Source organism: Peromyscus eremicus, chromosome 6, assembly GCF_949786415.1.
Source record: "Peromyscus eremicus chromosome 6, PerEre_H2_v1, whole genome shotgun sequence".
Lineage (NCBI taxonomy): Eukaryota > Metazoa > Chordata > Mammalia > Rodentia > Cricetidae > Peromyscus > Peromyscus eremicus.
The window spans coordinates 122,810,357-122,825,879 of NC_081421.1; the positions used below are offsets into that span (position 1 = coordinate 122,810,357).

The following is a 15,523-nucleotide window of genomic DNA, read 5'->3' on the forward strand; positions in this document are numbered from 1 at the left end:
TTATTCAACCTCTGCAGCCCCACACCGACCAGAAGCTGGAAGAACAAATTCAAAGGTGACATACCGAAGGGTGAGGTCGGGAAGAAAAAACCTGGGGCAGTTCCAAAGAAGGAACTCCCTTGGCATGGTCACCAGGGGCCGTCCAGAGGGGCCAGCCCTGCCCTGGGGCTGGCTCTGCCTGCACTTTATTTGTTCTTCTTTTGCAGTGAACGGAGTGGCTTTGCAAGGCACTAATCCCAAGCAGCAACACAACCCAGGAAGGGTAGGGAGGAGAACTGGGAGGGGTGTGCCCCATCTAGACCTCTCTTGTAACACATGCCCTGTGGGAACACAGGCCCTGCTTAACCAGATTCACTGTTTGCCAGTGAAACTGGATATTCAGAGGCTTGTATCAATTTCCTGATTTTTTTTTTTCAGTTTAAACTGTTATACCCAACCTTTTAAAAACAACACAGTGGCAAAAATAAAAAGAAATCAGAGTCTAAGTAAGTACAGGCTATCAATCCATAACTTCTGCAAATGTGCCCAAGCCCCTTTGGCTGGGGCCTCTCTGCAGCTACAGCGTAAGGCCAGGTCCAGGGGCTCTACCACCGGGAAGACAGCTGGGCTTGCAGACAGTGAGACAGAACAGGCTGCTAGATGCAGCTGGTAGAGGGTTCTGTGCAAGCTGTAGAGGTACAGGCATCATAGGTACATGTGGACGCATTCTTGATAAGAACTCTAGACTGGCCCCCATCTTCTGCCAGGTTTTGTTTTCTTGCTAGGAATCCAGGACAATGGGATTAAGAATCTTACACATTCATTTTTATCTGAATTTAGGGACAGAATCTCCAAAACACAAGTTTTCCTCTGAAAGTTACCATAGGATGAATAGACAGGCTCCCCGAAAGGAAGGACGCCATAAATGGTGGTGAGCCCAAATGCTAGTCGGTGACTGAGCAGCTTTCCAGGTCACTGAAGCTGCCCCTTCCAGCTGACCGCCGGCACTGGCCTTGCCAGTTGCTACATGTCCCTGGGGAAGAAAGAATTCTCAGCTGCTCAGAGCACAGTTCCAAAAAGAGTGTCCAATGAGAAAGAATAGGTCACTCCGTCTTCAGCACTGGCCAGCAATGGGAGTGTGCCCAGCTAAGGGTCACATCCTAAAGCAGGAAAGTCAGGTGTTGTGGGACATTATTTTAACTGGGCAAAGATGTGTTACATTTGTCTATGCTGTGGAATATTACTTTAACTATGTGAAGGTGTGTTACATTTGTTTGTGCTGCCTTTGTTAACTAGGTAAAGATGTGTTACATTTGTTTATGCTGGGGGATGTTATTTGAACTATGTGAAGGTTTGTTACATTTGTTTCTGCTGCCTTTGTTAGCTATGTAGAGATGTATTGCATTTGTTTATGCTGTAGAATATTACTGTAACTATATAAAGATGTGTTACATTTGTTTCTGCTGCCTTTGTTAACTATGTAGAGATGTGTTACATTTGTTTATGCTGCATTTGTTTAATTATGTAAAGATGTGTTACTCTTTCACCTTGCCTGCCTAAGGCACCTGATTGGTCTAATAAAAAGCTGAATGGCCAATAGTTAGGCAGGAGAGGGATAGGTGGGGCTGGCAGGCAGAGGGAATAAGTAGGAGAAATCTAAGCTGGGGCAGGAGAGAGTGAGGGAGAAAGAAAAGCACATGCCTAGCGCCAGAAGCCAGGCAGCTGCCAGGCAGAAGTGAGAAGCAGTGAAAGTAAGATATACAGAAAGAAAGGAAAGGAAAAAGCCCCAAAGCAAACTTAGATCAAGAGAAACAGATTAAAATACGAGCTAAACTAAGGCTGAGAATTCAAAACTAATAATAATTCTGTGTCCTGAATGGGAACTGGTTGGTAGCCCAAAGAAAGCCTGCTACAGTCAGGCTTAGCTGAATGGTACCAACAAGTGAACAACACACAAAAAGGCACACACCACACTAAAGTTTTACCATGTGCTAACAGAGCTCAAAACCATGCAGTGCACACATGCCCACGTCACTCCACTTCATTTCACTAAAGACTAATAAACAGCACACAAAGTACGCTGGGTAGGTGTCATAGCGACACCACCACCACTACAATGTCACCATGCCACCTGCCCAGCATACTTTGTCTTTAAAAAAAATTTTTAGCAGAGCAGCAACAGCACACACCTTGAATCCCAGCACTCGGGAGGCAGAGCCAAGCGGATCTCTGTGAGTTCAAGGCCAGCCTGGTCTATAGAGAAAGATCCAGGACAGGCATCAAAACTACACAGAAAAACCCTGTCTCAAAAAACAAACAAACAAACAAAAAACTCCTCCAGAGTAGACAGTAAACTACTCCCTTAACACATTTATGTTTTATTCTAGTATTGCATCCATGTGTCTAATTGCGTGCATATTAGCATCTGGTTCAACAAGTGTTGCTCAAAAGTTTGTGAACTTGATCTGGAAAATGAAACAGCTCCATACACTGTTGAACCAATAGTAAGTTTCTGGCGTTTACAAAGCTAAGGACCCAGATGCAGGACTGTGCACCTTCAGAAAGGTGTGATCGGCCTTCTGTGAATTCAGCTGGCCTCCGGGATAGATGGTTTTAATTGCCAAAGTTGACACAATCTCAGTCTCAGTGAGAGGTTGTCTCAGCCAGGTTGGCCCTGTACATGGCCTTGGGGTGCATTAATTGATGTAAGAACACCCACCCTAAAAGTCAGCAGCACCACTCCCTGAGTTTGCATCCTGGATTATAGAGAAACTGAGCTGAGCCGTAAGCATGCGTGAGTTCCTTCTTTCTGCTCTCAACTGTAGATGAGAAACGACTGTTTTCAGTTCCTGTCGCCATGACTGCCCTACTACGGTGGACTGTAGCCTGGAACTGTGAGCTAAAATAAATATTTTCTCCACTTTCTGCCAGGATATTTTATCATAGCAACAAAACAAGGCTCGGGTGAGTCTCCACTTTATCTTACTCTTTGCTGCAACACCAGAATCTAGAAGGGGAAGCTATGAAAGTAGCAGTGTGAATATTATTAATAAATTACCTTTAGAGCTACAGAAAATGAGAAAAAATACAGAAGTTTCCCCATATACTCCATGCCCACCCCAGACCACCACCCCATGATCAGCACCCCCACCAGAGCAGGGACACACCCCAACTGTCCTCATCACCCACAGTTCATGGCTGATACCGAGGCTCACTTCTGGTGTTCTATTTGTCTGTGAAACTAACTAATGACATGCACCCATCACTGAGTATCATGCAGAATATTGTCACTGACCCAAATCTCCTTATCACAGAATTTATTTTTATCTTTTTTTTTTTTTTTTTTGACAACCATCTTTTCCTTGGATCATGTCATGTCCAAACTAACCACTTGGTGGCACCAAAGCAGAAGTTAAACATTAAGCTCTGGTTTAGACCAGCCTCCAGATTGCCATCACCTAGGTTTTCCAAGATTAGAGGAGGTTTCAGGTAAGTCAACTTGTCCCCACAAGAAAATTGGCAGGGTGATCCTGCTCATTCAGGCTGAGGTGGTGGAGGAGAAGACAGGTTTAGTGTTGGGGGAATGTTTTAAAGATTCTGAATGTTGATAGTCTGGCCTAATTTGGGGTATAGCCTACCTAAGCATGTCTGGGCAGCCAGGCTAAGCCCTAAATCCATCAGTTCATAGAAATGGGTGGACACAAGACTTCTCTCCAGGATGAGTTAGGAGAAGATGTAGTTTAGACTGTAGACTATGGTGACCAGCCTTAACCTGTGAAATCACTGCACACATCCATAAGGGCTCCCAGGTCCACCCAGGTGCATGCATACCCGCCTCAGATATCACTCAGGATACAGAACACTCCAGCTTTCGCTGCTTCTGTAGTTGAACTTCCTATCACCAAGAGACAGCTGTGTTCCTCCCCAAACCTTCTCGTGGCCGTTATATCTTTCACTCTAATTATGTGATTTAATTTTAAAGAACATGAGCTGATGACGACATAGGGAGCTATAATTACTGTGAAAATGAGGTTGAGTGCTCTGTAAGAACTCCATAAGAGTTGAAAGAACAGGGATGTGGGCAAGATGGCCCTGGAGATTAGGAAAAGTATTTTAACAACCATAGTTTCACATATCTGACTTTTTTTTTTTTAATGAAGGCGCTCACATGTGTTCGTTAAGGTTGTGATTATATAAGAAAAATTTCTGGTTAGGAATGACAGTTATACTCCGGAGACAAAGATGGGAAGATCAGAAGTTCAAGTCCAATCTTGGCTACATAGTAAATTCAAGGCCAGCCTGGGCTACATGAGACCCCGAAAGGGAGGAGCGAAACAGGCTGGGCAGATTTCATACAATTCTGCTTTGTGTGCTCAACCCAAAGAAAGGCTTTTTAGGAGCCGAGGGATGAAGACAATCGCCATGCGAGTCCGATCCACAGAACCACACAAAGTTGTCCTCTGACCTCCACACATGTGCTGTGATACATGTATGCCACATATACACACTAACAATAATGATGGTGATGAATAAAAATAAAAAACTTTAAAGGCCATTTAGATCAAGAATAATAAAATAATACATATTTTATGTTTCAAATTAAAATGCAACATTTAATACAGCCATGAATTGCTTTAGTAACTACTTAGCTGACATTTTTAACCCCAAAACTCCGAATCTCAGCTGTGTGCTGGGGAGATGGGGAAATGAGCAGGAAAGTGTTGGACTCCAGTCCCAGCCCAAAGCCGGGAAATGAGTCCCAAGGAAATTAGTGCGGACAACATGAATTCAAAAGCACTGCTCTCAGGAGGAACATGCATGTAACGTGGTGCAGATCCTCAGTGAAAAGAGGTGGCATTTGAGGATGTGGGCACTCTCCCCATTTCTGCAGGCACAGGCCTTAGCCTGGAGTATGATGCCATACTTGAGGGCAGGGGCAAAGAACAGGATCTCAACAGGTGGTAGGCACAAGGGGGTACAGCTCTCCCCAACAATTACTCCATGGTCAGGAGAGTCTAGAGGGTAGGATATAGCTAAGGGCTCTTGCCTGGCACACCTGGGACCCTGGGTCCAAGCGTGCCCAAGGAAGATGCAGGATGCTTAAGTTACAGAAGTCAGGAGGGAAGGCAGAATGGGATGTCTTACAGGCACATAAGAAACCCAGAGAAGACCTAGAAACAGCTTTAAAGGGTTACATCACAGATGGCTGGAAGCCATGATTGTAAAGGAGGTGAAAGAGAAAAAAAAAATCTATGTTTTGGTAACACAAAAGAAAGAAATTAATCTTTTGCAATTCAAAACGGCAACATAGGAATTGTTTTGATATTTCTCATATTAGATTTCAGTTGAAAATATGGGCTCATTTCATTCTCTGTCTCTGTCTCTCTGTCTGTCTGTCTCTCTCTCTCTCTCTAACACAGATTCTCACTCAGTAGCTCAGGGTGGCCTGGAACCCATTATATAGCACAGGTTTGCTTCAGACTCCTGAGATCTTCTTGCCTCAACCTCTTGAGTACTGGAATTCAGATATGAGCCACCATGCCCAACTGATCTGGCGTTTTAGGTCATCTTGTGCGGACTTTCTACTGAGATGTGCTTGTCTCCACCTTCTCACTTGGTTTCCGGTGTGGGTCCTAAGGTTTCATAGCTCACAGCTGTGTTCTAAAGACTATGGCTAATGGTTTATTTACCCCATGGGACAATCACCCTTTGGCAAATCTGTGCTGTGATCCACAGGTGGTGGTTAAGAGCATGGACTTTAGACTCTGAACCTCAGCTGGCATCCTCAGAGGCTCCATCTACAACTTGAGAGTGAAGTCCTTATCTGTAAGCAGGAGGCATCTATGTGCTAAGCAGGCACCCGGGGGCTGATGCAGGGGGACTGGGCCTGGCAGCCTACTCCTGTTAGCAGACTGTTGCTGCCGCCTCCCAATGGCTTTTGAGAGAGAGAGAGAAATCTGCTCTTCACTCCTTCCAGAACAAAGCTGTTCACATTCTCTCAGAAAATGAGAAACCAAAACAAAAAACAACCAAGAAGCCAGGCAGAAGTGGCACATGCCTTTAATCCCAGCACTCAGGAGGCAGAGGCAGGCAGATCTCTGTGAGTTCAAGGCCAGCCTGGTGTACAGAGTAAGTTCCAGAACAGCCAGGGCTACACAGTGAAACCCTGTCTCAAGCAAAACAAAACAAAAAGAAGAAATATGCAAAGGTCCTTCTTCATAAGCTCAAAAGGTTGTCACTTTGAAAACCAAGCATATAGCGCTCTCTCTCTCTCTCTCTCTCTCTCTCTCTCTCTCTCTCTCTGTGTCTGTGTCTCTGTCAATGTCTCTGTGTATTAATCAGCATATATTTTACCCCTCTCTTAAATAAAACTATATAATGTCTCCCTTCAATTGAGAGTAACAGGAGATAACCCCAACCCACTCACCCCAGGACTCCACTCAGAGCCCCCAAAGTATACAGATTTAAGCAAAGCCCTCACGGGTACTCCATACTGGAGAGCCTCCAGTCTGTCTCCTTGATGGGAAGCCTTAAGAGGAAAGGGTCTAGCAGAGAGCCAGGGTGATGAATAGAATCCCAGGACTCTGTCCCCTCCAACCCAGAAAGAGAAACACAGCTCTCCCCTACGTATCCTGTGGGGTTCTCAGCCGGCTCACCAAAGCCAAGTGTTCCTGGGCTTCCACGTCTGCCGCACAGCAGAGGGAGAAATGTGGGGGAGGGCAGCTCTCTGACTTTGCAGGCAGGACCATGCCCGTCTGGGCTGCAGACCCAGGGGTGCTTGCTGTCTCGGGATTCTCAGAACTGATCTAGTCTCTGGGATTGATCGTGGCAAGCCAAATTCCCTAGGAGCAGATCCACCATCCGTTTATTCCACAGGAAGAGAGAATGATTTTACACAGCATTGAAACTATCCCTCTGTGTCAGCCCTTTGAGTACTAAGAACTGCACACTGGTGTCATTTTATAGAGTTGTAAACACGACCTGGGGTCAAGTGCTCTCATTTGAAAGTCTATGTTCATTTTTTTCTTAAAAATTTACTTTTATTTTTAATTATATGGATATCTGACTGAGTGGGAAGGGTAAGTGCACATGAGAGCAGATGCCTTCTGAGGCCAGAACAGGACACTGGATCCTCTGGAACTCGAGTTACAGGTGGTTGTGAGTGGCCTGATATGGGTGCTAGGAACTGAACTCTGGCCTTCTGGAAGAGCAGTAAGTGCTCTTAGCTGAGTCATCTCTCCAGCCCCCCAATCCATGTTCTCAACTGCAGCTATTAGAGACCCAACAGGGCTCCTGTGCTTCACGTTCACGGGCTAGAGTCTTCCTTTAAAAGTGACATCTAAGCAGGGACCCCGCCATCAAGAGACCACAGCCGACAGAGAACAAGACAGAAGAGAAAGTGTTCCAGGCAGTCAAGGACACCAGAGGCAAGGAGAGGAGGTTTCAGAGTCCCTCCCAGCCGGGTGACTCGGCTCTTTCGCTCTCCAACTTCCTGGGAATGATTCATCTGAAATTTTCCTCCCACTGGATACCTAAGCCGCTTAGGACACTGGGCAGCAGACCAAAGGGCTGGGCATGAAGGGCGTTCCCTTAGGTAAAGGCTCTAATAGGGGGTTAGCAATCACGTCTGACGCATGTATATGTATGTGTTTTAGGCATACCATGCTTTTAGGGTTGTTGTTTTTTTTAATTAGTTGACAACTTTTTGGTTTTTTTTTTTTTTTTAAAGACATGGTCTCACATAGCCCAGTGTGGCCTTGAACTTACTATGTAGTCAAAGGTAATCTTGAACTCCTGGTCCTCCTGCATTCACCTCCCACATAATGGGAGCACAGCTTGAAGGATTTTAACATCCTGGTTTATGTGCTACTGGGGACCAAACCCAAGGCTTTAGGCATATCTAGGCAAATACTCTACAACTGAGCTACATGCCAGCCCCAATTGGTTTTTCTTTCTTCTTTCTTCTTTTTCTCCTCTGGGAGTTGGGGGAGGGGTCATACTCACTATATAGATCAAGCTGGTCTCAAACTCACAGAGATCTGCCTGCCTCTGCCTCCTGAATGCTGGGGTCAAAGGCATGCACCACCATACCTGACAAATTTTGTTTTCAATAAAGGTTTACAGCTTGCTTAAAAAGACTCTCTAGGGGCTGGAGAGATGGTTCAGTGGTTAAGAGCACTGGCTGCTCTTCCAGAGGACCCAGGTTCAATTCTCAGCAACCACATGGCAGCTCACAACTGTAACTACAGTTCCAGGGGATCTGACACCACACCAATGCACATAAAATAAAGTTTTTTTAAAAAAATATTCTTATAGTTATGTAGCTTGGTCTGTTTGAGGGGCCCCTGGCAGTGGGATCAGAATCCATCCCTGGTGCATGAGCTGGCTTTTTGGAGCCCATTACCTATGGTGGGACGCCTTGCTGGGGGAGGGTCTTGGTCTTGCCTCAACTGAATGTACCAGGCTTTGCTAACTCCCCATGGGAGGCCTTACCCTTTCAGAGAAGGGGATAGGGGGTGGGGGAGGGGAGGGCTGGGAGGGAGGGGGAGGAGGGATGAGAGGAGGATCTGTGATTGTTATGTAAAATGAATTTTAAAAATTTCTTAAATTGAAAAAAAAGTCTCTATATTAGTAACTAGCTGGGTTTTACACTGAAAATACTTAGACCAATGTCACTTAGAATTCATGTCAAACATCTGCCACACCCCATAAAAGCCAACCTGGCCCTTCATTTATCTTCCACAGAATAATTGTGACAAGTATCAAACCCATGTCCAACCAGATATTAGAAGGCCATAATTAGTTCTACCACATTAAAACATGATTAGTGACCATGCCATTTTGTCCTTTTAAGCACTTTAAACCTTAAACAAAACAGTATGTGTCAAGAACAGATAAAACACAATGTGTGTCTAAAACTGAAGTCTTCCTGACTTTCCCTAGAGCTGCTCTGCACCCCAAATGCCCCTTTCTAACTTTTACATCATTCTTTTTTGCAGCCTCGCAGGACAGAAATCTTGGGAGGAAGGTTGACTTGCGGACTTCCTGCCCATTGGCCTAGGCAACCCAGCTCCCACCCTTACAGCGTTACTTTCTGCCTAGAGTTCCCACTGCAGTCCATAGCCCTAAGCACTTAACGTTCCCTCTCCGCTAATCTGCTGGATAAACACCACCCACAGCTTCTCCTCCAGTCAGACACAGCAGCATTGGTCTTTCTGACATAATCCCCATAACGTCATTTTGTGTTGTTCTTAATCCCAGGATGATGGCTCACTGTCGGCCTCTAAGGAACCAGTGTGTTCCCCACCTGGCTTTCAAGCTCCTCTGACATGGCTATAAGCAACTTCTTCAGGCTGACCCGCCACAGTTCCACAGGGCCTTGCCCTTCACTGTCACCCCCAGAAAACCTCCTGCTTTGGATCATGTCCATCCCATCCTCCCAGGGCAAGTTCAAGTGCAATTTTCACAGAGGATCCTTCCGATCTAGTCCAACCTACTCCTATATCCCCTCTCATAATACCCAATACATGCCCAGTGTGTTCTAAATGTAACTCCATAATTCCATACCTAAGAAATGCCAGGGCAGGGGCTGGAGAGAAAGTTCAGTGATTAAAAGCACTGGCTGCTCTCTCAAGGACTTCGGTTTGGTTCCTAACACCCGTATCTAACAGCTCATCACCTTTAACTCCATTTCTTGGAGATATGACACCCTCTTCTGGTCTCTTCAGGCACCAGGCACAAACAGAAATGCAGACAAAATACTATACATGTAAGTCTTTTTTAAAAGTATAAAAAACAAACAAAAATAATTGTTGTGGAATAATTCCTTTTGTACACTATGAAGATTTGTCACTTGGATTGTTTTAATAAAAAGCTAAATGGCCACTAGCTAGGCAGGAGGTATAGGCAGGATAGCAAGATACAGAGAAGTCAGGGAAGAAGAAAGGCAGAGTCGCCAGACAGACAGAGAGGAAGCAGCATGGGCAGTACAGAGCAAAGGTAATAAAGCCATGAGGCAGGAAGTAGATTGATAAAAATGCATTAATTTAAGTTGTAAAAGCTAGTTAGTAAGAAGCCTAAGCTATTGGCTGAGCTTTTATAATTAATAATAAGTCTCCATATTGTGAAATGCTATGGGATAATCTTTCTGTACACTGTGAAGATGTGCTCATCTCATTGGACTAGTAAAGAGCTAACTGGCCAACAGCTAGGCAGGAAGAGGTGAGGTAGGAGAGCTAGACTGAGAAAATGCTAGGAAAAAGAAGGGCAGAGTTGCCAGCCAGACACAGAGAAAACAGGATGTGTAGAAGATGAGGTAATAAGCCATGAGCCACTTGGCAGCACGTAAATTAATAAACATGGTTTAATTTTTGTTTGTGTTTTTGTTATTGTTGTTGTTATTGTTGGCTTTTGGTGTTTTGTTTTATTTTGTTTTTGAGACAGGGTTTCTCTGTGTAGCTTTGGAGCCTGTCCTGGAACATGCTCTTTAGACCAGGCTAGCCTCAAACTCACAGAGATCCACCTGCCTCTGCCTCCCAAGTACTGGGATTAAAGGTGTGCCCCACCACCACCCAGCCAATATGGGTTAAAATTGTAAGAGCTACTTAGTAACAAGCTTAAGCTATTGGCTGAGCATTTATAATTTAATAATAAGTGTGGTTATTTGGGAGCTGGCAGGCAGGACAGAATATTCTCCTGACAAACAATTGTCAAAGTGGATCTGTCTTTGACCACCTACTAATACCACACATGCTCTGCATGTGCATGCATGAGCTCAAACACACACACACACACACACACACACACACACACACACACACACACACCAATCCCCAGCTGTAGGTTTCATGAGAAAACCCATCTGTCTTAGTTTTGTTTGGGTACACTTATTTCCATCCTAGGATCCAGAGGACTCAGGTTGTTCTGGCGATCATGGTCCCACCCTAAAGCCCCATGTCTAGTCAGCGTGTCCACTTTCAAGCCAAGCTAGGGTGAAGGCAGTCTCTTGTAAAATGGCCACTCTCAAGGTTCTAACACCCTGCATCCTCCGGTCAGATAGCCCAGGACTTCCATGGGAAGTATCTGGTCCTTGACATTGGCAAGAGCCTGGCATAGCCATCTGTCTCATGGCATCTCTTTGGGAAGGTTCCCATCCAGCCTTCCCACTCCTCCCTGCTCCATCCCTCTCCTAGAACCCCTCTGATCATCAGTTAGCTCCTGAGTGAACTGTATGGTCCATATCTGCAAGGCAGCAGCCTCGGAGCCTGCGTGATGCTCTGAAGCAGGAACACGTACTGTTTAACCTCGGAGTCAGCCAGATTCCTCTCTCCCTGCACTTCCACTCCACCCTCATGACTCAACGAGTGATTAAACCACCCCAGGCCTCAGTTTACTCGTCTGGAAAAGTCTCACCAGAACAGCATGAGGACTAACTTAGGTCATAACAGTGCTAGACCTACCAGCACTGACTTCCAACTCTGTGACTACTCCAGTACTATTCCAAGTACTCCACACACATAATCCATGTGTAATTCAGAGATGCTATGGATTAGGAAGCAGATAAATCTGTGTTTTATAACATCGGTGGTCATGGAGCTAATAAGAATAAGGGGAAGCCAGGTGGTGGTGGTGCACGCCTTTAATCCCAGCACTCGGGAGGCAGAGCCAGGCGGATCTTTGTGAGTTCAAGGCCAGCCTGGGTTACCAAGTGAGTTCCAGGAAAGGCGCAAAGCTACACAGAGAAACCTTGTCTCGGAAAAAAAAAAAAAAAAGAATAAGGGGAAAGAGGCAAACACCAATGTTTTGGCTCAGAGTCCTTAACCTTCTCACTCACCCTAAGGTTCTTCAATCACACGTCCAATAAATGCCTGCTATTACTGTTAGTGAGATTAGTAGATTCTTAGTGTGTTTGCCTCTTTATGCAAATATAAACTCTTGAGGAGAGCAAATCATGACCCCCGGCCCTCCTCACTAAGGCCCTGGACACTGTCCACCTGCTTCTCAGTAAGACTCTGGACACTGTCCACCCCCTTCTCACTAAGGCCCTGGACACTGTCCACCTGCTTCTCACTAAGACTCTGGACACTGTCCACCCGCTTCTCACTATGGCCCTAGACACCGTTCACCCCCTCCTCACTAAGACCCTGGGCAAATAGCTTTAAGTTTAGGATGACTATAGGGAGCAAATGATTTCTTGCTTAGAAAGTACTTACAGAAGAAGATTGGAGAGCTGGCTCAGTGAATAAGAGCACTTGCTATCTGAGTGTGAAGACTTCAGTTCAAATCCCCAGCACCTACATAAGAAAGCCAGGCATGGGACTGGAGAGATGGCTCAGCTGTTAAAGGCTAGGCTCATAAGCAAAAACGTAAGAAAGCCAGGCATGGCTGCACACACCTCAAACCCCAGGGTTGGGGAGCAGAGTCAGGCAGAACCTAGGAGCTCACTGGCCAGCTAGCCTCACTGAAACTGAGCTTTGAGCTCAGTGAGAGACCCTGTCCCAAGGTAATGAGACAGAGAGGACAGGAGAAGATACCCACTGTCCTCTGGTCTCTACAGGTAAGCCACACTAACATGCATCTCCTTCTCACACATGTATTACACACCCACACACACTAACATGCATCTCTTTCCCACACATGTATTATACACACACACACACACACACACACACACACACACACACACACACACACACACAGAAACCTCTTAGAAATGTGTACGGCAGCGACTACCATGATATATAGCTGTTTTCCACCATGTGATCTAAGGTGAGACAGTAGCAGCTTTCGACAAATGTCTGCTCATCGCCAACTCGCCTGTCTCCGTGTCCTGTACGCTTCTAAAATTACTCCTTCCAGAAAAGGCTATCCCTCTGCAAAGAGCTGAAGGTCCCTTGTCTGAAGTGCTTAGAGTCAGAAGTGCTTTGGTTATCAGCTTTCAGATCTGGGGACATCCCTGTGTATGATGGGACACCCTGGGACAGGGGTCAAGACTGCACGTGAACCTCATTTGCATCTCATACACCCCGAACTCACAGCCTGAAGGCCACTGTAAACAGCATTTTTGATGTACCTGCCGTGGTCTGTCATGTCAGGTCAGCTATGGAACTTTCCATTTCTAGTCAAGACCAACGTTCAAAAACTTTCAGTTGGGGAATATTTCTGATTTTAGATTTTTTTCAATAAGGGATGCTTAACCTGTGACAACAGCTAGCTGTAACTGAAGACTCTATTCATCAAGGATTACTGTACAGTTTTTAAATGTATTTAGTCTTCACAATGGATTAATGAGGTAAACTCTGTTGATGGCTTCACTTTTTGTGTGAGAAACCAAGGCCCGAAAAGACTGAGAAATTCACCTGTTATCACACACCAGGCAGAACAACATACTTCAGTATTGTGTTTCATCTCTTGTAATTCACTTCATATTCTCCCGAGTGAGGTATGTGTGGTGGCCCACACCTGTAACACCAGCACTTAAGATGCAGGAGCCCAGTAATTGCCTCTGCAAGGTGGAAGCCAGCCTGGCCTCCAGAGTGAGGCCCTAAGAAGGAAGAAAGGGGGGAGGAGAAGCAGGGGAGAAGTTTGGGGGGCTTTTGTTTTTGTTTTTTGTTTTTTTTTTTTTGCTTTGTTTTGTTTTGTTTTTAATGTTTAAAATGTTTAAGAAGTCATGTAACACTGAAGAACCACAGCTTCCCTCCAAAGGTGCTACAAAGCAGCATTTGAAACAAGCCCTTAGCAAGCTGACTCAGGACAATGACGTCCCCAGCTGTGTGTGATTCAAAGAACTAACCACACTCCTCGCATACTTAACATCCTATTCTGATGGGTACACATCACAGAAAGGAAGCCTCTAAAAGCAGACACAGCAGACCTGCTACAAAATCTAAATACCCCCCAAAATCTAACCCGCAAATATCTTAAGAGGAAACCATTTCCTTTCAACTCCCGGTTCTGACTTGGTAAACATGGGTCTCCTTCTGGGGGCCTCCTTGTAGAAAAGGTAAAAGTCACATATTGGGCAGATTCTCCAGGGAAAATGAGTGAGACTCATTTAAACAAAAGGGAGTCAAAGCTACACGGACATTTTCCCTACAGTTCAAAGGTCTCCTTGGGAAAGAACTGGTTGGTCTGGTCTGGTTTCAAGAGTCTTCTCCACGGTAAAGTGGATTTCCACAGCCTGGGACAGTCTGGGTTTGCAATGAACAGGGCTGAGTTCATTGTGAAAGTTATGTCCCTTAGCACTGGAACAAGGAGAAAGGAAAAGAGCCAAGCCCTAAAAAATACCTCTAGAGACATTCCAGCCAGCACTTGATAAGGGCTGGAAGGCTGCCATGATAAGGGCTGGAGAGAGAAAAACTGGATCAGACAGCAGCTCGGCAGGAGAAACCATGTCAGGTATGGGGAAAGCCGCACCTCACATTTCCAACAAGGAAACCCTCTAACCCAGAACCTGTAAGTGCTGTGGTTTTGCATGACTCACTGTGAGAAACAGATGCGTGATAGTGTTTAATGAATACTATAAATATATACAAACATACGTAACTGAAACAGACATGTGTTTGTAACAAATGAAACATTCCCTGGGGCTGGGGATGTACCTCAGTTGGAAGAGTGTTTGTCTTGTATTCATGAGGCACTGGGTTCAGTGCAGAAACAGTGTGTTAGTGCTCAGTTGTGACTCCGGCCTTGGGAGGTAGAGGAGGATTAGAAGTTCAAGGTCATTGTGGTGGTTTGAATGAGAATGGCCCCTAGGATCATAGATTTGGATGCTTAGTCATCAGTGAGTGACACTACTTAGAAGGCAAATTTAGATTAGGAAGAGTGTCCTTACAGGTGTGGCCTTATTGGAGGAAGTGTGTCACTGGGGATGGGCTTCGAGATTTCAAGAGCCCAAGACCAGTGGCTCTCTCTCTTCCTGCTGCCCATGGATCCCTGGTGTAGAACTCTCAGCCCCTTCTCCAGCACCATGTCTGCACTTGAGCTGCCATGCTCCACACCATGATGATAATGGACTGAACCTTTCAACTGTAAGCAAGCCCCAATTAAATGCTTTCCTTTATAAGAGTTGATATGGTCACAGTGTTTCTTCACATCAATAAAACAGTGACTAGGCCAGTCATTATCAACCACAGAGCAAGTCTGAGGGTATCCTGGGCTACATGAGACCCTATAGCAAACAGAATAAAACAAAACAACCCAGTATACTCCATTCTATGTATGAGGTATTACGATACTTCCAACTCTGTTCTATTTTGTGTTCTATGCACTGTGGCTGGTCCCACTATTTGCAAAACAGTGACTGGATAGGTGACCAGCACAAAAGATCCCAAGTGGCCTTTATTTCTCTCTCAGCCCCAAAGCCAACTCGGGAAAACCCAATGGCTCTGCTCTTGGAAAGAATGAGAAGGACACCTACGAGGCAGTCTCCCCCATCTGCCCGTTCCTCACTATGCCAGTTCCTCTTCCCTCTGCTGCTTAAGTGCTGGTGTCTCCCACGAAGCTCTGATTTCTGTCCTTTGTCTTCATTCTGAATCAATAGATT

At 45.4% G+C, this 15,523-nt stretch overlaps 1 protein-coding gene across 1 annotated transcript in view; it reads right to left on the reverse strand.

The window, feature by feature from the left end:
* Gipc2 (GIPC PDZ domain containing family member 2) overlaps nt 1-15,523 on the reverse strand; it is a 77,195-nt gene that overhangs the window by 17,554 nt on the left and 44,118 nt on the right. The window lies entirely within an intron of this gene.